The following is a 27,621-nucleotide window of genomic DNA, read 5'->3' on the forward strand; positions in this document are numbered from 1 at the left end:
TTATCTCCTTCCAGGTTAATTTTAAGCATCAGCTTTTCCAGCTCCTACCACTGACTTTACAGACTCTCCACTGAATAACATACCACTGCCCTGACCTGGTATAAAAAAGGTAAAGGTAGTCCCCTGTGCAAGCACCAGTCATTTCCGACTCTGGGGTGACATCGCATCACAACGTTTTCACAGCAGACTATTTACGGGGTGGTTTGCCATTGCCTTCCCCAGTCATCTACACTTCACCCCAGCAAGCTAGGTATTCATTTTACCGACTTCGGAGGGATGGAAGGCTGAGTCAACCTTGAGCTGGCTCCCTGAACCCAGCTTCCACCAGGACTGAACTCAGGTCGTGAGCAGACAGCATGGACTTACCATTCTGCGCCACCGGCCTGGTATAACCATGACAATTATTCTCTCTGCTGCACTAGCATGGCTTCCTTCATGGATCCTAATGAGTTTTTAGCACAGAGCCAGATAAGAGATGTCAGGTCCCTCCTGGGCACTGGTGGAGTATGTGGGGGTAGAGTTGCCAGTTCAAGGTTGGGAAATTCCTGGAGATTTGGGGATGGAGCCTGGGGAAGACAGGGATCTCTGTGGGGCACAGTGCCTCAAGAGTTCACCCTCCAAAGCATCCATTTCCTCCAGGGGAACTGAGCTCTGTAGTCTGGAGTTGAGCTGTAATTCTAGAGGCTGGCATCCCTACCAGCCAGATGTTCCTCAAGGCATCCCTGGCATAGAAAACTCTTCCCATGTACAAGCAAATGTACAGAGAAATCTGAGCTAGTAACTTGGGACATGACTTAGCAAAATCGATCCATGGAGACCTCTTGCCAGGTAACGCGTAGACCAGGGGTGGAATGCTAACAGGAGCTCCTTTGCATATTAGGACACACACCCCTGATGTAGCCAATCCTCCAAGAGCTTACAAGGTTCTTGGAGGATTGGCTACATCAGAGAGGTGTGGCCTAATATGCAAAGGAGCTCCAACTAGAATTCCACCCCTGGTGTAGACTGACCCAAAACTATATTTCAGAAGATAAATGCAGGTGGGTTGGCATGCTGGACTGAAACAGAACAAAGTTTGAGTCCAGTGGCAACTTTAACCCAAAGAGTTTTATTCAAAGTATATACACATGCACATATTACAATGCAGAAGTAATAATAATAAGACAACGACATTGGATTTATCCTATCCTCCACTCTGAATTTCAGAGTCTCAGAGCAGCTTACAATCTCCTTTACCCTCCTCTCCCACAACAGACACCCTATGAGGTAGGTGATGGGGCTGAGAGAGCTCTGACAGAAACTGCCCTTTCAAGGACAACTCTGTAAGAGCTATGGCTGACCCAAGGCCGTTCCAGCAGCTGCAACTGGAGGAGTGAGGAATCAAACCCAGTTCTCCCAGATAAGAGTCTACACACTAAACCACCACACCAAATTAATAGAAATAAAGTGCACAATTTTATCATCCTGAAACCATCACCCCGTCCCCTGGTGCGTGGAAAAACTGTCTTCCACAAAACCTGTCCCTGGTGCCAAAAAGGTTGGGGACCACTGTTCTAGAGTATGCATTTGTCTGTAAGATTTAGTCAGAACCCAATTTAGATGTTTAAGCTACAATGTTATACATTATTTCCAGGAAGCAAGACTCACAGAATTCACTGGGTTTTCACTTCTGACTAAATCTGTTTAGTATCTGAAGACTGGAAGCCCTGAGTATCTAAGCAGAGGATAAATGGAACAGAATCCTCAACAGGAGTTGCTATGAAATAACGCTTTTGTTTAATTATTAAGAGTCGGGTAGGCAAACATTAGATCCCGATGGACAGAGAACAGCTGTTAGCTTGAACAGAAAGTCATTCATGTTCCATTCTTGGAACTCTGAAATACTATCAACAATAACTGTAAAATGACTCTAGTGCAGCTTAGAGTTTTCAACTGGCTTTCATATTTAGAAGAGCTATTTTTAGCTAACTTTGGTTTGTCAAACTCCAGCTTTGAAGAGTTTTACACTTCAGTTACACTGGGAAGACATCGAGAAATAAATAAGCCAAGGGATCTCTCTTTCTCAGTTCATTCATCTCTCTCTTGACTTTATCCTTTTCATCATCAATTAATCCAGAAGATGTTTTGATAACTGTACAGTGACACATGCTTGCAAAGGTACATTTCAGAAAAAGAAGATGATCACATCTAACCCCTAAACACATTTACCTTTGCCTTTCAGCATAGCACACTCTTACATCACCATCATCAATACAAAATTTGCATAATTGACTCTGGATGCGTTACCTCTTCTGAATAAAAGGGGTTTTTGTTTCACTCAGCAAGTTTTTTTTTTCAGTTTAGCTGTTCATTTATCTGTCCACATTCCAAAGTCCCATGACCTGAGAACTGTATTTGGTTTTTTGAAGACTATAAAATAATGTATTGTAATAGCTGGCTAGCTGTTGGCCTTCAAATGGCAGCTATAATAAGATTTTGCACTGCTTATGGATAATTCTGCAGCTTTGGTAAACTTCCCCCCCAAATGGGAGCACTGTAACTGCAAAATCCTCACAGTACATTGTTGGTATTCTCACACATTATGCTAGTGACTCTGTGATGTGAACTTAAGTGCATGTTTTCTCTCACACACACAATTTCACTCTCACACACAAACTACAGTTTGGTGTAGTGGTTAAGTGTGCAGATGCTTATCTGGGAGAACCGGGTTTGATTCCCTACTCCTCCACTTGCACCTGCTGGAATGGCCATGGGTCAGCCATAGCTCTCACAGGAGTTGTCCTTGAAAGGGCAGCTGCTGTGAGAGCCCTCTCAGCCTCACCCACCTCACAAGGTGTCTTTTGTGGGGGGGGGAAGGAAAAGGAGATTGTGAGCCACTCTGAGACTCTTCAGAGTGGAGGGCAGGACATAAATCCATTATCTTCATCTACCTCACAGGGTGTCTGTTGTGGGGGAGGAAGGAAAAGGAGATTGTGAGCCACTCTGAGACCCTTTGGAGTGGAGGGCGGGATATAAACCCAATATTATCATCATCTTCTTCTACAACTTGAGGCTATTTCAGATACTACAAAAAATTATGTCACAGAATTTACAGTCAATTGGCAATCACAGTTCTAACTCTCTTATCTGTATGAACTGCCATTCAAACACATGCCAGTTTTCGCATTTACGTCTTTGTCTATTTAGATATTTATTCCTGCTGTTCTCCCTTCCATTTGACAGCCATGAGCATTATTTATTTACTGATATAGTCCACCTTTCTTGTCAGGCCTTAAGGCGAGTTACACAGAAAGGGGTGTCGAACTCATTTGTTATGAGGGCCAGATCTGACATAAATGAGACCTTCTCAGGCCAGACCATGTGTGTCATAGAATGTAATGCCAGGTAGCAGAAATATAAACTATATAAAGCACACAAATAAACACAAAGATTTTTAAAAACCTTAAAATAAAACATGCTTAAAACATTAGCACTCATGGGTCTTAAAGGTGCTTTCTTTATGTCTCTCCCATGCAATCCAGGGAACTGGGCAAAAGAAGCTCTGGCTCTTTCTTTCCTTCCCCAGGGGACCAGGAGGATCCTCAGCCAATAGAAGAGAGATTGGCTCAGTATCTCTGCTGTGCAGTGGAGAGAGCCTGGCAAAACAAGCCATTCCTCCTCCCTTCCTCCCCAAGGGAGTAGCCTCAGGCAATGGAGAAAAATAAAGGCTTTGCTCTGTAGCTCCTGTGTGATTGAGCAAGTCTGGCAAAGCAAGCTGTGATACAGAAGGAAGCAAGAAAGAGTGAGAAAAAAAGCAGATGACAGCCAGTTGCTTGGGGGGCTGATAGAAGCCCTCTGGGGGCACGAAATATTGAATCAGATCCACTGGTTCTCCTCTACTCAAACAGGCAGAGGGTCTTCAAGACTTAGAGTTCTTGTCCAGTCCTGCTATTTAAGAACTTTTAACTGGAGAGTAATATGCTTGCACTCTCCCAGTGAACTATGGTCCATCAAAAACATGCAAGAAGAGTAAAACACAGGGAGGTTATTAGGCAAAACAAGTACAGGGCAATGGCTTCAATCTCATAAGATATAGTCAGAAATGAAAACCCAGTGAATCGATTCATTTTAACCCTATTTATTTATTTCCTTCTTTATTTTTCTATCCCACCCTCTCCGAAAGCGGACTCAGGGCGGCTAGGCAATTAACTAGGCAAAAGCTGCAAGTTCATCATCATTGACAAGGTGATATTCAAAGCACAATGCTCACAGGGTTTTCCTTCTGAAATCATATCTATTAACATGCATTTTGTGAAGTACTGTTTGTTCTTTGGAGGTGAGGTATAAACGTCATACTGAGAATTATGACAACTATTATACTGCAAAATCCCAATACTCTAGGCCAGGGGTGGCCAAACTGTGGCTCAGGAGCAATATGTGGCTCTTTCACACACATTTATGTGGCTCTTGAAGCCCCCACCACCCCATCAGCTAGCTTGGAAAAGACATTTGTCTCTTTAAATCACTTCGCCAAGCCAGCCAAAAGTTTGGAGAATGCATTTAAGGTTAGAGTTGCTTTCTTTCCACTTCTCCCTCCCCCGCTATCTTCCTTCCTTCCTGCAGTTCTCAAAGCCTGACGTTTATCCTATTTGGTTCTTACATTAAGCAAGTTTGGCCACCCCTGCACCAGGCTGATAATGTAGTCTCAATTTTTCACTTTCCTGGACTTCTTTCAAACTGGGTGAGTTAGGTGGACTATAATTATTTACCTGAAAGCAAGATTACGCTAAGTGTATTACAACCAGGGCTTTTTTGGTAGGAAAAAACCCCAGCAGGAACTCATTTGCATATTAGACCACACCCCCTGATACCGTTATGGCCTTTTGTGGAAAAAGCTAATTTGCTTATTGGGCCACACCCCTTAATGCCAAGCCAGCCGAAACTGCATTCCTGTGTGTTCCTGCTAAAAAAAAACAAACAAACACCCCTGATTACAACCCTCCCTCCTCTAACACACAAAACTTATACACAAAAATGTTTTTATTATTGCATATAACAGGAACTCGTATGCAAATTTAAGATGACACCCTGTTTTTCATGATGGCGCTCCTGGAAGACAGCACTTAATTCACACTCCACCATTCTCCCCAGCAGAAACCCAAAGCCTCTGGCATCATTCTCCTACTCATGTTGTCTCCACAACAATCCTTTGAGGAAGGTTAAGCTGAGAATCAGGCAAGATTTCATGGCCGTGTGGGGATTCAGACCTGACCCTCCCAGACTCCACTACAACCCTCTAACCACAATCCTATGTAGGGCTGCCAGGTCCCCGGTCAGGGCGGGGCTTCCCCCACCTGGGAAGTTCCCAACCAACCGGCCCACATAGGGCCTGTGGGGGGAACCTCTCCCTCGGTCGCCAGCGCAATGATGTCACCCGGATGTGATGTCATCATGCCGGCGACATCGTGCAGCAGCCACTCTAGACGTTTTCTGGAAAACTCTATGGTTTTCCCAGACATGCTAGCCATTTGGGAGGGAAAATTCTATGGTACAATAGCCTCCCAAATGGCTAGAGGTTGTGTGCAAAAGTCCCCTGCTGGAGAATTCAGGGGACCTGGCAACCTTAACCCCATGGTTGGCATAGTCCTCTTACAAGTTGATGAAGTCCGAACTCAGAACTTTAGAACACAGTCTTGAGAGCACACGGACCAAATTTCATTCAAATGTCACAGGTTTAAGGGAGATATTGCATGGGGAACAAATACATAAACCTAAGGCTAGAACTCTGGTTCTAAACCAGAACTCTGGTTCTGCTCAGAAAACCAACCCTCCTGCAACATACTCACTTTACTTCTGCCACCAAATGCTTGCCCAGAGCCTCCTGGCTGCCTTCAAAAAAATATGCTCAAGCCTTTACAAAACTCCAACTCTGTTTGTGTGTGTGTGTGTGTGTATGTGTAAAGTGCTGTGAAGTCGCATCTGACTCATGGCAAACCCAGCAAAGTCTCAAGACAAGTGAGAAGTGCAGGTGGTTTGTTATTGCCTTCATCGGCAGAGTCTTCCTTGGTGGTCTCCCACCCAAGATTGATGATGACCCCAGCAATGGGCTTTCAAGGCAAGTGAGAAGCAAAGGAGGCCAGCCACTGCCTTCCTCTGCCCCCTTCCCTCCCACAAACCCCCATTAGCTTCCTGGAAATCACATGAAGGTAGAGGAACTACCAAAACACACTTCTGTACCCTCACTGCCTGTAACGTGACAGGACTACATACTCTAGTATAGTAAGAGAATAGTTGTGGGCCAAGTGATCCCTGGTTCAAATTCTACCATGTTTGTGAGCTCCCAGGGGTGGGAGTCCCTAGGTAGCCCATTTTCTCTTCGTTCCCTCCTTATAGAATTACTGAAATAATGCATACATGCTGCTTCGAGTGCTGTAAAGTGCTATTATGGTAAACAGCCAATTTTACCATCGCCTGTGACAAGTAAGAATTGTGGCCAGACTGTGAATTGGAAAAGCAGACTGGGATACAGTCCCCCTTTTCTCGTTCTTACATGCCCCCAAAATGACCAACATAAACATGTGTGGGTTGATAATTTTCAGGATTATTAAATGCTATTTATTTAAAGTGATAACATTTATCTTGTCACAATACAGAGGCTTTTATCAGGTACTCGTATATGATTTCAACAGCTGTGACAACCATTTAGAAATGCTTGCCTTCCACAATTGGTTTATCTAGGCTTGCCTGTTTCCTTCTGTTTCAGATACTTAATGGTTACGTATTAAGCTTTGCTTTAAGGTTAGCCACACCACACTGATCAGTAAGGACCAGAAAGTATACTAAATAAGATCACTTCAGCAAAATACTCTCTTAAATCCCTCAAGACTGAAGCAACGCTAAGTCACCATCAGCAACTCAAATCATATAAACACCCACAAGACTAGTATTTCTGGATTATTATTTTTAACACAAAAGGGGAACTGTCAAAATAAAATCAGAAACAAGTGAGATATTAGAACAAACTATTGCTGCTAAGCACAAGGCATTTTGGAGGGAGTCTCATGAACTGCCAAGAGCTGCAGACAGATGTGTAAGTGATCAAGAATACTGGCACATTGACTTGAGAACATGTGTTGTCTTGGCTTAAAGAATTCTGTTGGGGGGGGGGGGGAGAGACACATTCCGCCTCTCCCAGAACAAAAGCCAGGGTTTGGGCAACTACTGCCATGCTAAATTCACAAAACCACACCATGTTCAGATTTTACTAAAGTAAAAGGCTAGTCAGTGCCTGAAACTTGTGTGTGTGTGTGATTTAAAAAAAATCCCTGAACATCTCTGCATACAGAACTGGCATTCTATCATCTACCCTCTTTCCCTCTTCCTCTTCTGTAGTTTTCTGTGGCAAAATGTGAGAAATTCTTTTTCTTTCTTACCATTTTATCAGAAGACAGGAACTTTAACTCACAAATGTTCATACTGGAACAATATGTTGTTAGTTTTTAAGGTGCCATTGGACTTCTGCTTTGTTTTGCTATAGCAGACCAACACAGATACCCTCTGGAATGCTCTTTGTTCAAGCTTCTTTCTTTTTAAGAAAGAACGACTGATTTTAAGACTGCTAAAAATCCTTAAGGGTTTTTCATCTTATATGATTCTAGAGTAAGAGGGTAGGGTGGCAGGCAGTTAGGGCTGGAAAATGACACAACTTTTTTGGGGAAACAGTAGTGTTTTGAAAACACAGGCAGTCAGGGACTCAGGATTTTTCGTTCTGTGTCAGGTGGTGTAGCACATCTGGATGTGCAGCATCTGTGCAAATGGAACACACAAGGACATATATAGGGAGAAGGTGACAAAGTCAAAGCCCCAAGCCCACGAAACTTAGAGCAACAGAGGACAGATCTAAACCATGCTTCCCCCACCAGTTGAGTCCAACTGCTTTCAGTGAGACTCGTTTTTAAGTAACTCTGTATCAGCTGCAAACTTGGTTATTCACTCCTGCCTATTTAGTTGTTATTTGCACCTGAAACCTCATTTTCACAATACAAGTCTTCTTTAGGTATCCACCTATATTTTTCCACTTTCATTAACACTTTCAGCTCAACACTACATAGTAAAATACAGAACAGATTATCAGCAACACTAAAAGAAGAGGGGAAAGTAAACAGAGGCTTTGTGACACCTTAAAAAACAAACAGAATTTCATTGTAGCAGGAGTCTTCAAGGACTCAGATGCTGTAAGTGGATCTGTTGCGTTTCCTAACGTGGGGGGGGGGCTTTGGGGGGAAATTTCTATGCCACCTCTTTGGGGAATCTGCCTCTAGAGGACTGCCAATTCTGAAACTATTTATGACATATATGAATCTTGGATTCAAGTGGGTAGCAGCAGAACAAACTTTAAGTCCAGTGGTACCTTTGTTGGTCTTAAAAGTGCCACACCGGACTCAAACTTTGTATATGACTCTTACCTTCCAGATCCATTTTTGCCTTTCTTATCTGACTAACTGCATTTGTCTGTCAGTTCTTCCCAGCATTTTCTACTGTCTCACTATTTTTGCTTGTAGCAAGAACACCTCTGCATATTTTGCATACCCCTGATATAGCCAATCCTCCAAGAGCTAACAGTAGGCCCTGTAATAAGAACCCTGTAAGCTCTTGGAGGATTGGCTACAATAATCAGGGTGTGGCCTAATATGCAAAGGAATTCCTGCTACAAAACAAAAATACCTATATCACTATACTCAAAATTTAATACAAGAATGCAATTAAAAGGTTATCGCACAGTTTCCCCATCGCAGAGTTCGCACCAGTGCCAACTTCTCTAGATAGGAGAGACTATGGCTCAGTAGTAGAACATTTGCTTGACATTCAGAAGGCACCAAGTTAAATCCCCAGCATCTCCAGTTAAAAACATCAGGTAGAAGTCGATTTCAGCCTGAAATCCTGGAGAACCTCAGCCGGTCAAAACAGGCAATACGACCTTGATGGACCAATTCTCTGATTCAGTATACAGAGGTTTTATGTGTGTCTGTCCTTTAGCAAATTCAACGGATTCTTTCATCTTCTCATCATGTGTGAGCGCACACACACACTCCAATGACATTTGACAATACCCTTGCCAGAAATGATGTGCGTTTTGTGCGTCTCACTTCATTTCCTGCCTTTCCTGCTTAAGGAGGACAAGCAAAGAGGAAGCAACACAAGGAAAAATAGGGAGATCAAAGACACATCCGTCAGCTGGACTGGAAACGGGTCACCAGAAAAAAGAACATTCTGTATCATGTGAACTTCAGCAGAGAGTCAATCTTGAATAGATTTCACTCTGAGAGCAAGGGACCGAGTCTCATAACCTGTACTATAACTAAAACAGCCCCCAAGCCCCATGTTTGATGCCCTTGGACTTATAGTCTCCATCATCCTGTTTCCTTCTAGTGACAACTGAGATGTTTCCATTCCTCTATAATAAAATGAAATTCCAAATGAAAAACCTTGCTGAAACAGATCATCATCTGGGAACCAGTGGTCAGCCATATTCTTACAGGAAATTCACAATCAGTCATGTTCTCAACATCTGGTTCTCTCAAAAGCTTTCCGAAAGTCCAAGTCTTTGAGATCTCCCTCTCAACACATTTCTTAACACTCACCAAACTTTTAGAATTGTATGAGAGCCAGAACTCTCCTTTGCAAGAAGGCATGCTGGTTTTTATTTCACCAAAACCTTTTGTTGTATATGGCTAATATTAATATTTCTAACCTTCTCCACTATTTTACCTGGGGCAGAAATCAGGGTGATGGCCTGCCATCCCAAGCTCCCCCTCCTGCCTTTTAAACTCCTAGTTGGTTTTAGTGATAAATTTACGGATTTTTGCTAGAAGATAAAACAATTTCACATCCAAAGCCCTTATTAAAAGCAGAGTCACATGTATTAAGGTTCAGACCTTGACGCCTCCAGTCAAAAAACCTGAACCACGAACTTTCAGGTTCACAGTTCATGACTTAAAATATTACACAAACAGATGTTCACATACAGCCAGGGCTTTTTTTTTTTTGTAGCAGGAATTCCTTTGCATATTAGGCCATACCCCCCTGATTTAGCCAATCCTCCAAGAGCTTACAGGGCTCTTAGTACAGGGCCTACTGTAAGCTCCAGGAGGATTGGCTACATCAGGGGTGTGTGGCCTAATATGCAAAGGAGGTCCTGCTAGAATTCCTTACAGGGCTCTTAGCACAGGGCATGCTGTAAGCTCCAGGAGGATTGGCTACATCAGGGGTGTGTGGCCTAATATGCAAAGGAGGTCCTGCTAGAATTCCTTACAGGGCTCTCAGTACAGGGCCTGCTGTAAGCTCCAGGAGGATTGGCTACATCAGGTGGGTGTGGCCTAATATGCAAAGGAGGTCCTGCTAGAATTCCTTACAGGGCTCTTAGCACAGGGCATGCTGTAAGCTCCAGGAGGATTGGCTACATCAGGGGTGTGTGGCCTAATAGGCAAAGGAGGTCCTGCTAGAATTCCTTACAGGGCTCTTCTCACAGGGCCTGCTGTAAGCTCCAGGAGGATTGGCTACATCAGGGGTGTGTGGCCTAATATGCAAAGGAGGTCCTGCTAGAATTCCTTACAGGGCTCTTAGCACAGGGCCTATTGTAAGCTCCAGGAGGATTGGCTACATCAGGGGTGTGTGGCCTAATATGCAAAGGAGCTTCTGCTAGAATTCCACCCCTGTAGCCAATCCTCCAAGAGCTTACAGGGCTCTTCGTACAGGGCCTACTGTAAGCTCCAGGAGGATTGGCTACATCAGGGGTGTGTGGCCTAATATGCAAAGGAGCTTCTGCTAGAATTCCACCCCTGTAGCCAATCCTCAAAAAGCTTACAGGGCTCTTAGTACAGGGCCTACTGTAAGCTCCAGGAGGATTGGCTACATCAGGGGTGTGTGGCCTAATATGCAAAGGAGCTTCTGCTAGAATTCCACCCCTGTAGCCAATCCTCAAAAAGCTTACAGGGCTCTTAGTACAGGGCCTACTGTAAGCTCCAGGAGGATTGGCTACATCAGGGGTGTGTGGCCTAATATGCAAAGGAGTTCTTGCTACAAAAAAAAAGCCCTACGTACAGCTACAGAATTCCCAGTCATGTCCTAGCTCAGAAATCTTAGCTTTGGCTCAGGATGGGGTGGTGCAAAGTGTCACAGCCAATTTATGGCAACTCCATGGGGTTTTCAAGGAAAGAGACATTAAGAAGTGGTTTGCAAACCAACGCCTCTGCATAGTGATCCTAGACTTCCTTGGGGGTCTCCCACCCAAGAACTAACCAGGACCGACCCTGCTTAACTTTCCAGATCTGACAAGATCAGGCTAACCTGGGCGATCCAGATCAGAGGGGCTGGAATGTAGCATTTGGGCTTCTGCAGAACTCTTATTTCAAGGCAAAGGTTAAGTTTATTCTGGGATATGGAGATCAAAGCTCTGTGAGAAAACATTCCAACAGGGGTGAACAGGAAACCCAGCAAGGCAGGAGATGCTGAAACACAGCCCATACCCAAATGCTTTCCGTATTTGATTATAGAATGTCCAAAGGTGGCAACCTGTCCTGATACCAACACCGTGGAATCTTTGCAACTTTAATAATGCTGTATTCAGTTTCTTTATTTGAGAAGGGCCTTGACATCATCTATGTTAGTACTTTACTGCCCAAGCTATCAATAAAAGATATCAGTAACAAGCAGAGCAGAGAGAAGAGAAGCACTGCAAATACACCCTTCCTTCTCCTTTCAGTTCCCTACTCTCCCAAACAAGAATTAAAGATTCTGATTATTCTTTTTCTTAACATCCATAAATGCAAACCACGTATGGTAGTTACGAACACCATGCTTTGCTCTGGAGAGAAAATGCAACACAGTTTCTCCTCTTCTTATGCCGTTCCCCCCCCCCCCCACCCCGGTCTTTTTAATAGAGCTACAATTTACATTGCTTCATAAGCATCAAGGATCAAAAACCAAAGCCAGCATTGAAGAGTAAACAAAAGTGCAAAAGAGGGTCGGATCAGTACAAAGACGTCGAGGAAATAATTTTTAAAAGCTCTCACCGTTCAGCATAGTCAGGGGAAAGCCTGGGAGGACCGCGACATAAATCCCAGGAGATCAGAACAAGAGCACATCTTTTGTATGCAGAAGGTTCCAGGCTTTATTCCCCAGCAACTGGAGTTACGAGATTCCAAACAGAAAGGCTGGGAAAGACCATGAAGGTCTTGGGAAGCTGTTGCTAAATAGAGCAGATGTTAGTGGGCTAGCTACACCGAAGGTCTGACTCAGAATAAGGCAAATTCATATTTTATTCCCTGACATTTTATTCTTGCCCCCTCCAAGGGAGCATATGCTGCTATTGTCAAGGCAATAAAGGTAAAGGTAGTCCCCTGTGCAAGCACCAGTTGTTTCCGACTCTGAGGTGACGTCGCATCACAGCATTTTCACTGCAGACTTTTTATGGGGTAGTTTGCCATTGCCTTCCCCAGTCATCTACACTTTACCCGCAACAAGCTGGGTACTCATTTGACCAACCTTGGAAGGATGGAAGGCTGTCAACCTTGAGCCGGCTACCTGAACCCAGCTTCTGCCAGGATTGAACTAAGGTCATGTACTGCAGGTTTACTGCAGGTTGACTCAGGTCAGTACTGCAGGTTTACCGCTCTGCGCCATGGGGCTTCTGTCAAGGCAACAGGAGGTACAAAATAAATTCTTCCTTGGAGTCATTTCAGAAAATAGATGTGATTCCATTTATTTATTAAGAATCCCTAATCTCGAAGCAGCTCTGACCTGGGTGGGCCAGGCAAGGCTGATCTTGTCAGATTTTCGAAAGCTACATGGAGTTGGCCCTGGTTGGTACTTAGATGGCAGACCACCAAGGAATTCCAAAGTCACCGTGTGGAGGAAGACACTAGCAAAACCACTTCTGTTCATCTCTTGCCTTGAAAACGCCCTACAGCAGGGGTGCTGAAACTTGCTTAATGTAAGAGGCACAGAGAATAAATGTCAGATGTTTGAGAGCCACAAGACATGAACGTCGGAGGGAGGGAAGCAACTTCAACTTTAAATGCATTCTCCAAGCTGCCAGCTAGCTTGGCTTGGCAAAGTGATCTAAAGAGGAAAAAAAAAACCTTCTTGCAAGCTGGCCAACAGGGCAATGGGGGCTTCAAGAGCCACATGATATGTGTGGAAGAGTCACATGTTCGCCCTACTGGGTCACCATATGTCAGCTACGAATTGACAGCACTTACCACTACCATAAAACTTGAAGCAAAGACTCTGCGCTCCAGCTGGCAGAGTAAGTCATGTGCATTGAGGTTCAGTCCCTGATGCCTCCAGTTAAAAGAGGAATAAATAAGATCTCTGCTCCTCATGAGGGTGCGCAATCAAAGTTAGGCCACTGACAGCTCTATGGCAGCTCTGTAGATGTCCTAGTCCTATTATAGAAGGCAAGACTCACTGGGAAAGACAATAATGCTAGGAAAAGTTGAAGAGAGAAGGAAAAGACAAAGACCCAAAGAAAATGGAAAAAAAGAAGAAGACGACTGCAGATTTATACCCTGCGCTTCTCTATGAATCAGAGTGGCTTATCCGAGAGCTACAAACTTATCCGAGAGCTACTATTCGCTGATGATGCTGCACTCGTCTCCCACTCGGTATCAGCTCTGCAGCATATGACGTCCTGCTTTGCAGAGGCTGCCAAGCTACTCGGCCTAGAAGTTAGTCTGAAGAAGACAGAAGTTCTCCACCAGCCTGCACCCCAGGAAGATTATCACCCTCCCTGCATCACTGTGGGTGAATCAGTTCTGAAGACAGTCCAGCAGTTCAGCTACCTGGGGTGCATCATCTCCTCAGATGCCAAGATCGACAAGGAGATTGACAACAGGCTGGCAAAGGCAAACCGTGCCTTTGGCCGACTGCACAAAAGAGTGTGGGGCAACAAGCATCTGAAAAAAGGCACAAAGATCAATGTTTACAAAGCGGTTGTGATGACAACCCTCATCTACGGCTCCGAATCGTGGGTTTTATACCGTCATCACCTGCGACTCCTTGAGCGCTTTCAACAGCGCTGCCTTCGCACCATCCTCAACATCCATTGGAGTGACTTTGTGACCAACACTGAAGTCCTCAAGAGGGCGGAGGTTACAAGCATCGAGGCACTGCTGTTGAAGACGCAGCTGCGCTGGGCAGGGCATATTTCTAGGATGGAAAACCACCGCCTTCCCAAGATTGCTCTGTATGGCGAACTTTCCACCGGCCATCGAAATAGGGGGGCACCAAAGAAGAGGTACAAGGACTCCTTGAAGAAATCCCTTGGCACCTGTCGCATCAACCATCACCAGTGGTCTGACCTAGCTTCAGATCGCAAAGCATGGAGGCACACCATCCACCAGGCTGTCTCTTCCTTTGAGAACGCACGCATAGCTGGTCTTGAGGACAAAAGGAGATTGAGGAAGAATCACACTGCTACAGCACCAACCCCAAATCAGACTTTTCCCTGCAGCCACTGTGGCCGGACCTGCCTGTCCCGCATTGGTCTTGTCAGCCACCAGCGAGCCTGCAGCAGACGTGGACTACTGCACCCTTCTTAAATCTTCGTTCGCGAAGTCAAGCCGAGAGAGATCTGCTGTGATATAGTTTGTGGTGTTTGTGTCTTTTAGTATGTTACATTAGAAATATGTTACTTTACCTTTAAGAGGTTTGTGTAATGGCAGCTGTAAATGAGATGTTTGCCTTTTTAAACATGTTAGTTGCACCATTAGGGTGCACAAGAAGCCATATACTGAGCTGTAGCCGATGTGAAATTGCTGCTGGAGATGCTCTGTGTCCCTCTTTTTTTGAAAATTGTGTGTGTGTGTGTGTGTGTGTGTATATATATATATATATATATAATTGTTCAATATGTAAGTATGATATCTTTTTTCACTGGAAGAGGGTTGGTGGTGTCTGAATGTCCTTCTGATATTTTTGTATAATATTTTCTTTTGTTAGTGGTCCCAGGTCTGATGAAGACTGGAAAGAAACAAGTACTTAATCGATTGGCTTGTCACCACCCTACTTTGGGACTTGAATATACTTGTTTTGGACATTTGGACTGATTTCTATATACTACTTAGTAAATCGGTCACTACCTTGCATTTTTTGTTGTCTACACAATTTTAAGCAGTAGTACTGACCTAAAAGCATTCAAAGATACTGGAACGAGCTGACTAAAATGGCAAAAAATGCAGCTCTAGAAATAACAAACATGTACACACGCAAGAATATAAACACAATTTAAACAACAGAGTTGTTATTAAGATAGCTATCTCATGCTTCATTCATAAGCAGCGAAAGGCAGATCAAGACACAGATTAACCTGGTTCAAAAATAACACTAAATCATGGGTTTATTACTACGTGAACATGCTCTTGGCTCTCACAATTTTTCTTCCTCCTGAATAATGCACAACAGCATAGTGCCAAAGTTAGATTACCATATTAGTACCCAAAAGAGGCAGGCTCAGATCCACACTGCCATAAAGTTCTCTAGGTGTCCTTTTAATTTGTTTAGCACTTGTTAAAATCCTGCCATTCTTTCAAGGAATTCCAAGTGGCAAACAAGAGTTCTCCCCTCCTCATAGAATCATAGAGTTGGAAGGGACCTCCAGGGTCATGTAGTCCAACCCCCTGCACAATGCAGGAAACTCACAGATACCTCTCCCCACACACATGCCTGCAGTAACCGCTGCTCCACGCCCAGAAGATGGCAAAAAACTCCAGCATCCCTGGCCAAATTGGCCTAGAGAAGAATTGCTGCCTGACACTAAAGTAGTGATCAGTATTTCCCTGGGCCTGTAAGAAGGGGCCATGAGAACTAAGCGCTGATGCAACCCTTCCTGCCCTCCTTCTCATGGTCTGCCTAAGTTCACAGAATCAGTATTGCTGTCAGATGGCCATCTAGCCTCTGTTTAAAAACCTCCAATGAAGGAGAGCCTACCATCTCCTGAAGAAGCCTGTTCCATTCTACAACAGGGGTGGCCAAACTGCAGCTCGGGAGCCACATATGGCTCTTTCATCCATATTCTGTGGCTCTCAAAGCCCCCCCCCCCCATCATCTGGCTTGGAGAAGGCATTTCTCTTTTTAAATCACTTCTCCAAGTCAAGCTACCTGGCGGCTTGAAGAATACACTTGAAGTTATTTCTTTCCACCTCTCCCTCCCTTCTCCTTCCCCCTTGCTCCCTGTCTTGCAGCTCCCAAACATCTGATGTCCATGTCTTGCAGCTCTCAAACATCTGACGTTTATTCTACGTGGCTCTTATGTTAAGCAAGTTTGATCACACCTGCTCCACCACTACAAACTATAGTTTGCTGGCTCAGATGTAATAGTTAACTATGGTTTGCTGTAAGATTATTAAGTAACTAATTAGCTTGCAGAGCTCAACTGCTGCAGGGAGAGATTGCGGGTTCAGGGAAATTCCCAAGACCTGTTTCTTTTCACACAGAGTTCACACGATCTCATCAGTCCCACAATCTTGTAAAGCACAGGCTGCATGATCAATTTCCCAGGTTTTTTTGTTTGTATTATGCTCATTCACAAATCATGAGAGTCTGACCTAAACAGAGTTGAATTTCAACCACACCAATCCTTAGGTTTTTGCAGAGAACATTTATTATGTAGGATTGTGGTTTCTAACAAATCTGGATGTTATTACAATATGAAAGCCCCTAGCATGTTTTCAGCAATTTCTCCTCCTCCTGTTTGTCGCAACAGAATTAAAACCAGACACACCAACATGAAAGGAAGAGGTGGTAAACATGATGATGGGGAATATCTGAAAGTAACTTTCCCACTTAAATGATTTCACCTTACTGTTGTTTGAGTGGGAATAATAAACAGGCCTGACATAGCTGAATTCAACAGAAAGACATTGTGCTGCATTCCAGAAATATGGAGGAAGCACAGAAGCCAAAGGGAAGGTAAAAACTCCCAACACTGCAAAAGATCAACAGGCTGGTCTAATACGACACACATCCTTAAAGACGATTACAGCCTTACAGGTGGTTCTATTTTATTAGGCTGGGGGTGATTTAGGATTGTATTGTTACTGGATGTTTTCAATTATGTAGTATAAGCTGCCTGGAGCCTCGTGGAAGGGAAGGGCCTTTTAATAAATAAAATACATCAATATAAGTAGCTGACGTTTGCAACGTAAGTGCTTAGGCAAGTAGCCAATTCATACAAGCAGCGTTAACATCGGAACAACTAACACACACAAAGATCGCTGTTGCGAACTAAGAGACTGGGAAAACCATAACATTATTTTCTAGTTCCTGGAAGAGGCATTACAGCCTTACAAGAGTTTGGAAAGCTAGGACTACTTATGAGAAAGCTGGCCACCAGAAGTTCCCCAGAATCTATTCTGAGTTATACTAAGCCCTGACCTTCCACCTTCCAGCGATTCCTAAGAACCATAATCAACTTTGAGAAAGCCCACAAGATAATCAAAACCATCTCAGATAGCTCAGCTGGGAAAAACCACCTGCTAATCTCTGCTTGACAGTAAACCTGGAGGGGGAGGGGTGAATGTGAAAAGACCAGAGCTTTTTTTTGTAGCAGGAACATCTTTGCATATTAGGCCACACACCCCTGATATAGCCAATCCACCAAGAGCTTACAAGGCTCTTAGCACAGGGCCTACTGTAAGCTCCAGGAGGATTGGCTACATCAGGGGGGTATGGCCTAATATGCAAAGAAGTTCCTGCTACAAAAAAGCCCCGGAAAAGACTATGTACCAAGCTTCTGACACCATGTAAGATAGCTTCCCATGTTCAGTTGTGGGTACAATACATCCAGTTAGCAATTATGATTTTTTAAAAAACCACAAAAAGCACTAACAAATAACATCCAGTACTGTATAGACTATTTAATTCATGCAAGACATTATTAATTTCTGACGTCCGACAGAGGTGGAGAGGAGATATAGGAGAAAATGAATCTACTGAAAGCCGATTACAGTTCTTCCCCCACCCATTTTCCCATCTTTCCCCCTAAGCTTCTCCCATAAGGTGTTGTGTATAGAAACTGACTGAGACAGAGTATAGCAACAACTCCAAAAACTCGCTCTGTCAAGCTCACAACTGCTTCTTGCAGCTGACCAAGAACTTGAAACGCCCTATTCATTCAGCTGCAGGCTTTGAAGCAGACTCCCCCAGACTTCGCGCACAAGGGGGTTTTTATTTTTATTTATCAAAAACAAAAACAAAATGTGAAATCAATACCAGCCTCTCTGTCAAAGTACAAATAGTTCCATAATTCTTGGGAGAAGTGGTTTGTAAAGATAAATGGGAGCTGAAAGATCAAAGGATTTGTTTACATGAATTTCTTTTAAACCCACCAATCTGGCAAGGGGGGGGGGGGGAGGTTGCTTTTCATCAATGTAAGAGTTCCAGTGCGCTTGGTCCAAGGCCAGTATTTTCAGGATGTGATACCAATTGTGAGAAGGAGTGTAATGCTTCACAAACCGGTCCCCTGGAGTCAATTGTGATCAAGGCTCATATTAACATATGGCTAAACTGGGGTATGGTAAATCAGATTCAACCCCAATTTAATATGGGGAGCCACTGCAGTTAAAGGCAGCAGAGGAAAAAATGCTACACCAAAGGGAAAGTATAGGGGAGAGGTAGAGTGCCTAATCCCAAGATCTACTCATTCTCATAACAGATCAAGATGGGTGAGTCTGTCTAGTAGCAACAAAAAAGAGAAAGAGTCTAGTAGCATATTAAAGACTAACAAATTGTGCAGGATTGGAGCTTTCATGAGTCACTGCTCACTTCTTCAGATATAGCTAGTATGACTTACAAAAGTTCCGTAAAGGTAGTCCCCTGTGCAAGCACCAGTCGTTTAAGACTCTGGGGTGATGTCACATCACAACGTTTTCACGGCAGACTTTTTACGGGGTGGTTTGCCATTGCCTTCCCCAGTCATCTACACTTTCCCCCCAGCAAGCTGGGGACTCATTTTACCGACCTCGGAAGGATGGAAGGCTGAGTCAACCTGGAGCCTTGAACCTGAACACAGCTTCTGCCGGGATCGAACTCAGGTCGTGAGCAGAGTTCAGACTGCAGTACTGCAGCTTTACCAAAGCTCCTACCCTGCCACAAATTTTGTTAGTCTTTAAGGTGCTACTGGATCTCTTGCTCTTTTCATCATCTTAAGTATATAGCTATATCAGCACTGAATAGCAATCAACTATTTAAAAAAAAAAAAAAAAAAACCTCTCCATACAGAAATAAGAATTTGAACTCCGTCATATCCCTCAAATGCTAATTTTCAGTATGTAGGTTTTTCTTTTTAAAAAATTGGAATGAATGAACGTTGCAACATATACATAGTACCCAACTGCAGTCTGAAGCCACACAGCCCAGGAGGAATTTTTGGCTCACAAAGAGCTGTTCCCCCCCCCCCCCCCAACTTAGCATTGTAACCTGTAGCAAACCCTGATTTTTCCCACTACTGATTCTCACTTTCTGGCACAAAATGCATCATACAGACACTGTTGTTCTCATCTTTATATGTATGCACAATGTATTTTACATGTGGAAAAATAAAGAGTATTTGTTTTTTATGACTTTCTAACGTATAATTACAGCTTCATTAATCAAGCTAGTTTTACTAAGCATTGTTAAGCAGGTATGGAGGGAAGGAATACACTTTTTTTTTTTTTTGCACAAAACCCTCACACAAAAGGCTGCAGGAATTCTTTCTACATCAGAGCCTTCATAACTGTTTCACTCAGGAATCCATACATTTCTCCAAACTAGATTATATAGATAAATTCATTCCAGTGTCAGCCTTGCATCTGATGAAGTGGACACTTGTCTATGAAACAGTGTGCCAGAATAAATTGGTCTTTAAGGTGCCATAGAACTCTGGTATACACACACCGTGACATGCTTATATGGATCTTCCCCCCAACATGGACAGGTTGCTCTGCTCCAAATACAAACAGCTCCTTAATTTCTGAATTTATCAATGAGAGTACCTGCAACATGCCTTGTTTCTTTGCTTCTTAGAGAAGCGGTTCAATTTTGTTATTTATTTGGTAGATACCTTCTATGAATGTGACAGGAAGAAAGTTGATTCCTTTGAAATATGGTTTTGGAGGAGAGTTTTACAGATACCCAGGGGTGGAATTCTAGCAGGAGCTCCTTTACATATTAGGCCACGTCCCCTTGATTTAGCCAGTCCTCCAAGAGCTTACAAAAAGAGCTTGTAAGCTCTTGGAGGATTGGCTACATCAGGGGGTGTGGCCTAATATGCAAAGGAGTTCCTGCTAGAATTCCATCCTTGCAGATACCACTAACTGTCCAAGATGACAAATAAGTGGGTTCTAGGTTAAATCAAGCCTGACCTCTCTCTAGAAGCTAAAACAACCAAACTGAGACTATTGTATTTTGGTCACATTATGAGAAGGCTGTCTGGAAAAGACAACAATGCTAGGAAAAATTGAAGGTGGAAGGCAAAGAGGAAGACCCAGCATAAAAGAAGTCACAGCCACCAACAGTGGGACATTTTGGAGGTCACTGACTCATAGTGTTTAAAAAAGTAAGAATAGGCTTGGCACTTAACACACACATACCTGCTACTACATCTAATCCTGTTTGGATGGATGGAGGAAGAGACATAAAACACAATATGTAAACAGAAGAGATGCTTGTCCAATATTTTCAGGAGAGAGTGTGGGAGGGCTTGGGTTTTGTGATGTAGAACACCTACCAATGTAAAATAGGCAAACAGGGTTTCCAGCCCCTCTTAAGAACACAAGACGAACCCTGCTAGATCAGACCAATGGTCCATCTAGTCCAGGGGTGTCAAACTCATTTGTTATGAGGGCCGAAGCTGACATAAATGAGACCTTATCGGGCCGGGCCATGTGCCTCATAAAACATAATGCCAAGGTAGCAAAGATACAAACTTTAGAAAGGACACAAACAATTTTTTTTTAAAAAAACTTAAATATGCTTAAAGGAGAGCCAGTTTGGTGTAGTGGTTAAGTGTGTGGGCTCTTATCTGGGAGAACCGGGTTTGATTCCCCACTCCTCCACTTGCACCTGCTGGAATGGCCTTGGGTCAGCCATAGCTCTGGCAGAAGTTGTCCTTGAAAGGGCAGCTGCTGGGAGAGCCCTCTCCAGCCCCACCCACCTCACAGGGTGTTTGTTGTGGGGGAGGAAGGTAAAGGAGATTGTGAGCCTCTCTGAGACTCTTCGGAGTGGAGGGCGGGATATAAATCCAATATCTTCTTCTTCATCTTCTATTAGCACTCTTGCACAATTGTGGTCAACATCAGAGCATGCTCCCCCCCCCACTTCCTCTTCAAAAGAGGAGCCTCAGCCAATGGAGAAAACAGAGGTTTTGCTCTGTAGCTTCTGTGTAATTGAGAAATCCTGGCAAAGCAAGCTGTTACACACAAAGAAGAGAGAGAGAGAAAGAAGCAGACTTGCTTGAGGGCCTGATAGAAGCCCTCCCGGGGCCTGATCCAGCCCCTGGGTCACATGTTTGACACCCCTGAGTAGTTCATCAAGCATCCTGTCTCACACAGTGACCTCCAGTTCCTCTGGACAGCCAACAACAAACCATAGTTGACCAACAATGGCCAACAGGAGGCCTTCCCCTGATGTTGGCCCCTGGCTCTGGGACTCAGAGGATAAATGTCTCTAAATGTGGAAGTTCCCCTCAGTCACCATGGCTAGTAGCCACTGATTTAATTATCTTTCATGAATCAATGTAATCCACTTTCAAAGTTGTTTATTCCTGTGGCCAAATTCCACATTTAATCACTCTTTGGGTCAAGTAGTATTTCCTTTTGTCCTTCCTGAACTTACTACCCATCAGCTTCACTGGATGCCTTCAAGTTCTAGAATTTTGGGAAAGGGAGAAAAATTTCTCATTGTCAGCTTTCTCTACCTTATGCATAATCTTATAAACCTCTACCAAGTCGCACCCCACCCCCCGCCCATAGTCATCTCTTTTCTAAACTGCAAAGTTCCAGCCTCTTCAGTCTTTCCTCATAGGGAAGGAGCTCCAATCCCCTAATTATCTTGGTTGCCCTCCTCTGCACTTTTCCCAGTTCTGCCACATCCTTCCTCCTTCCCTCCTCCACACTGGCCAGGGGGAAGGGGGAGAACAGAATGTTCTGTGGGTCACCATGGCAATGGGACACCTTACCAGAATAAGAGGCAGAGAGGGAGTGCTCCCCAACCACCATAGTGCATGCTGTGTTCACTCCACACAACTTCCACTGCACTCCAAGCTCCCAGATGTACTTATGAAAGCAGCCAAATGGAGGAATTAAGGTAATCAGAACAAAGCATGTTTATTGCTTGTTGCTGGAACTCTGTCTGGGGTAGTGATGCTCTGTATTCTTGTGCTTGGGGGGGGGGGGGGGCACAGTGGTTGTCCATGCATACTTCTAGCCCTCTTGATGGCACTTGGATATTTTTTTTTTTTGGCGACTGTGTGACACAGAGTGTTGGACTGGATGGGTCATCCAACACGGCTTCTCTTACGTTCATGGCTTTCTGAAGAACACAGTTAAATAAAAGTTGGAGAAGGCAGAGCTCTGCATATTTGTTTCCCGTTAACTCTTGGAAGTGAAACACAAGAATTGATCTTTATAGGTTTCCAAATATAATCCATAAATATATTTATTTGCCTTTGGAGATATTACAATGTCCTCCCCCTCCCACAAGCTTTAAAAGGGTCACACATCTCAAAATGCAACAGATGTTAAAAAAGAAAAAAAATCCACACATCATTCTAATTTGATCGGAAAACAGCAAAGGTGGCTACTTACATGTATTCCTCCGATGTACTGTGTTTGTTATGGCAGATGTTCCTTATTGTAGGCCTACCCTCTTTGAATGTATCTAATTATGTTTTAAAGCCATCATAGATGTCTGTTATGAACATTAGCACATTTATTTGCATCATGCATTTCTTCTGTCAATCTAAACTGCAGCACGATCCTGACCATTTTTGCTCAGAGTTTTTAGGTCAATGCAGCGGACTCTCTTAGCAAATTTGTTTAGGATTGTAATCTTTATGGTGTGCATGAACAGCCATTTTAACATAAGCAGTTCTAACTAGTCATGAGAAATGTTCCTCCTAAGCTGTGGAGTCTTGTAAGCAAAAATTGTACTTTGTGAGCTACTGGCATTAAAGTTGTGAGCTACTGCATCAATTAGTTTGCTCTGGGGCCATTTTTCTGCAGGTAAGGCAAAAATGTGTGAGCTAGAGGCTAAAAAAACTGAGCTAGCTCACACTAACTCAGCTGAGAAGGAATACTGGTCATGAGTCTTGATAGTTAGTGACATAATCTATATCTAACAATAGATTTTTGTTAATAGGATCCTGGACACTAGTTCAAGAGTTTTGTGTTTTTAAAGACCAGCACCATTAACCTTGGCACAGCACTTCATTGTGTTTAATTAGCAAGCTAATGAAGCTGGTCTCATTCCTTTCCTCAACCACAAGAGGATAAATGGGGAGCTCTGGGGAAAGAGTAGACTTATCTCTTTGGAATTCAATTCATTGGTGTGTAGTGAAGTGCTTACAAAGAGGGGGGGGGGAGCTTAACTTTTGCATTGCTTTGCCAAGGTGTGCCTTGTACGACAGAAATCCTTTTCATATAATCCAGGGGGGGGGGGCACGAAACAGACAATAATAATTTCTAAACGATTCCTGAACATTTGGACTGCAGGAAATTTGCAAACAAAACAGTACAAGTGAACATAATGTTTTCATCAACAAATCTTCAGACACTCCAAAAATTAAAGTACACAACAGACTTTTTTTTTTTAAAGCAACAATCTGTTTTTGTTTCAGCTAGGACAGCCAAGGTACCACTAGAAGTCATCCAAACACATACAACTAAGGTCAAGCTGTTTTTGAAATGTCACGCTTTCTCACAGTGCTAAAAACACCCCCACACTAATACACACACAGAACCCTTCTGACCAAACACCACGGAGGGATGACTTCCTACCAGTGCCTTACAGCATCTAGAACAGTTTCTGAGAAATCTAGGAGGAGGATACCTTTGCAAAACAAAACACAACAAAAAACACATCGCAAAACACAACTGAAGCTTTTCATAAAAGCAGATGTATCGCATGGCTCCTTGTTCATTCCGAGATGCTTGTCCGTCCTCAGAGGATTTTCATAATTCACGTGACATTTGTGTGTTTTCCTTCCTTTCTTAAAACTACATTCCCCAAAAAGTCAACAGAAGAATGCTACTCTTATGGACCATAACCAGTAACCTGCAGTGTGGTTTCTAACAAGCAGTTTTCAATTTGATTCCAAAAGGTCAATATTATTGCACACCTAATTTTTTTTAAGAAAAGGTTATAATTACAAAAAAAGAAAAATATCTTTATCTGTGAGTAAGCTATATAAAACTACGGGCTTTTTTTTTTTTTAAAGGCATGCCATGGTGGTGGTGGGGAAAGTGGGTAAAAATAGCTCCTTTATATAAACCCTACTTCCAGTTTGTGATTATAGGCAAACTGAATTTCACAATCAGTGCTGATAAACACACACAAAGAGGAACCCCCTGCATTGTCCTAAGACATCTTCCTTCTTCTAAAAATACCCAGTTCTAAAGAGCACACCCAATAGGATCAGTCGCAAACCCTTTATAAGAAGAGACAAAGATCTATGCAAATTCACCATCAGGTTAGACAATTGCCTGGCTGCTTTGATCTGGTACCACATATTAAGCATCCCGGTTTTTTAAAAAAACAAAACAAAACAAAATAGAGGCAAGCATCCTCCCTTCTCAACTTTCAGTTCAACTGAAGGAGGAGAAATAGCATTGCTTACAATACAAAGAAGGGGGGGGATTACGAGCAAAGGCAATGTGACAGTGAATATATAATGGGTACCCTGAACAAAGAAACACCAGCAAAGCATCAGTAGTCACCGCCGCGGCAGCCACAGCCTTCTGCTGGTACCTTCAAACCCTCCCCAGGATTTCAAAGCAGATCTAGAAACATGGGAAGACAGCAATTGTCTTTTAGAAAGGAGAAAAATCTAAAAGAGGGGAGCAGTTTAGCTGGGAAAGGTGTGGGGGAGGGAGATAAAGAGACAATTTATTACAACATGGAATTTGTGCCGTGCAAGAGTAAGGTAAGATTCCTCCCCTCTCCAGTTTTCACTGCCATATATATAATTTTAATGCAACATTACACCCCCTCCAAAAAGATTTAAGGTGGAGCAGATTTCTCTTAATTGCAGTCTGCATGTAGCGAATTGAAAAGGGACCCTTGTTTGAAACCTCTTCTACTATCATCTTATTTTACGGCATGCACACTGAGTCTCCAAGCCAAAAAAGATATTTTTTTTTCCTTCTCCCCCGCGCTGGTAATGAGTAGGGTGTGCCAACGAAACGCCAAGAAGGATCACCCCAAACAAGAGCGTGGAGCCTACACTGTGTTGTGGAGGGGTTTTTTTTTGGGGGGGGGGGGGGTTTAGGAGATTGGGCTGCAAGACCAGCAAGACTCCCGCTTCTATCCCTTGCACAACAAGCCCCAGCATTAAAACCCTCGAAGGGGGAGGGGCTATACATATGGGGCTAGCACGAGCGCGCCGCTCCTTCGGGATCCACAAATCAATCGCTCCACGCCATGCTATGGGGCTGGGCAGTGACGTCAGCGCCGGTTGTTATTATTCCGCGGCCACGAGATTTGTGTTTGTGTCTCCCCCCCCCCCTTCCACAGATCCCTTCCCTCCCCCCTCTCCGAAAGTCATCAAAACAGGGAGGTGGAGAAAAGCCGCCAACAAAAGCCTCAGCAGTCAGCCCGGAGGACACAAAGCCGCGCTGATCCAGAGGAAGGGGGGGGGGAGGGAGGGCGCAAGAGCCCCCCTCTCCCCGGGCGCGAAGCCCACCCCCCCTCTCCTCCTCCCCCCATACTGGCAAGGGCGGAGAGGGGAGGGGGAGGAGGAGGAGGGGTGGGGGAAAGCAGATTTGCAGGGGATCAATGGGGGTGGCAGCATTTCCATAACAAGAGAGAGTTCTTTGCACAAAAAGTTCCAGCCCTGGGCAGAAAGCATCCATTGCACGGGGCGACAATACACATCCTTTCTCTCTATTCTCCCCCGCCATATCCAAAGGGGGAGGGGGTACTCTTCCCACCCCTCCTTCTTAGGGGGGGGGTGGGAATTAAAACGCCAGACACCCTCGGTGTTGCCTGGAATGTAAATGAAGCACCCCCCGAACAAAAGCTATATCATTTTTTTTAAGCTCATGCTCTCACCCAGGAGCCAAACGCAACTCTCGCAGGGAAAAGTCACTTTGTAGCAGGGCCTCGCCGGAAACTCTTCCGAGTTTCTATCCATTTGTTTACCACGTGTAAGTTCTACCGTGCCAGGCTCAGCTGGCGAGAGGGGGGTTTTTTGGGGTGGGGGGGGGGCGAGAGAGGTTTAAAAATAACCCTTAAACGAACGAGACCGGGAGGGAGAAAGTTTTAAAAGGCTCACAAAGGGCTGGAAGGGTCGCACTCTCCCGATTGCGCGCGCGCACACACACACCCCCCTCCAAATACCCGGCCGTTTTAACCCCTGGCGTGCTGCAATTCGTTACAGGGGAGCGTTCCGCGCAAATCTTCGTCGTCGACAAACAAATCCACCCATCAGACACGAGGCAAACGAAACATTTGAGTTGGCTGCTTTTCTTTTTTTCTTTTTAAAAGCAAACCTTATGGAAGCAAAACGTGTGTGTGTTAGGGGTGGATTTTCCAGGAGGGGAGGGGGGGAAGCAAAACAAAACACTGCTGTTGCGAATGAAAGGATGCCTGGGCAAAAGCCAGGTTTCGACCATGTGGCACGACTGCAAATAACAGCTGTATATTTCGAAAGTTGCAGACCAGATCTGCACCGAAAGGGGCTTCTCCCCCACCCCCACCCCCAAAAAAATAAAATCTAAGGCTACATCGTGGGAGAGGCTTTTCAAGTTTTAGCCCTCCGCAAAGAAAACGCAAACCTTTCCAAGAGTAAAAAACTCAGGCCTTGAAATGACCATGTGGTTCCACCCGGAGCAAAGATGGTTATCTTCAGTCTGCGCAGAAAACACATGGCCACTGGAGACGAAGGGAAAGCCTCAACCCCCCGCCCCCCCCCCAAACTCTCTCCCTCTGGGAGCAAAATGCCTTTCCCAAAGCCCACCGCTCCTTTTGTTTTCCAGCTGCAAGCACTGCACACCGTCTCGCACACAAAAAAAGACCACATTTCGGAGCCAGCCTACCCCGTTTTCGAGGTTCCCCTCCCCAAGATTTTCCTGGGGCTGCAACCAAACGCAAGGCCAAGGGAAGGGGGCGAGACACGAGCCGCCCGCCCCCCCCCCAAAGGCGCACCAAGTTGTGTTGTTTTGATCCGCTTTGCACGCATTTCGGAGCCCACCCCATTTCCCAAGCTTCCCCCCCTCCGCCCCAGATCTTCCTGGGGCTGCAACCAAACGCAAGGCGAAGGGAAGGGGGCGAGACGCGAGCCCCAAACGCCGCCCCGAATCCGCGCACCAAGTCGTGTTGTTTTGCTTCGCTTCCCACGCGCGCGCACCGAAAAGCAAGCCGAATCGACTCCCGTTTCCAAGCCGT

The 27,621-nt window shown here is 44.4% G+C and overlaps 1 protein-coding gene across 1 annotated transcript in view; it reads right to left on the reverse strand.

Annotated features, from left to right (window-relative positions):
• The window catches only part of ACVR2B (activin A receptor type 2B), a 167,665-nt gene that overhangs the window by 139,477 nt on the left and 567 nt on the right, over positions 1 to 27,621 (reverse strand). The window lies entirely within an intron of this gene.

Source organism: Heteronotia binoei, chromosome 10, assembly GCF_032191835.1.
Source record: "Heteronotia binoei isolate CCM8104 ecotype False Entrance Well chromosome 10, APGP_CSIRO_Hbin_v1, whole genome shotgun sequence".
NCBI lineage: Eukaryota > Metazoa > Chordata > Lepidosauria > Squamata > Gekkonidae > Heteronotia > Heteronotia binoei.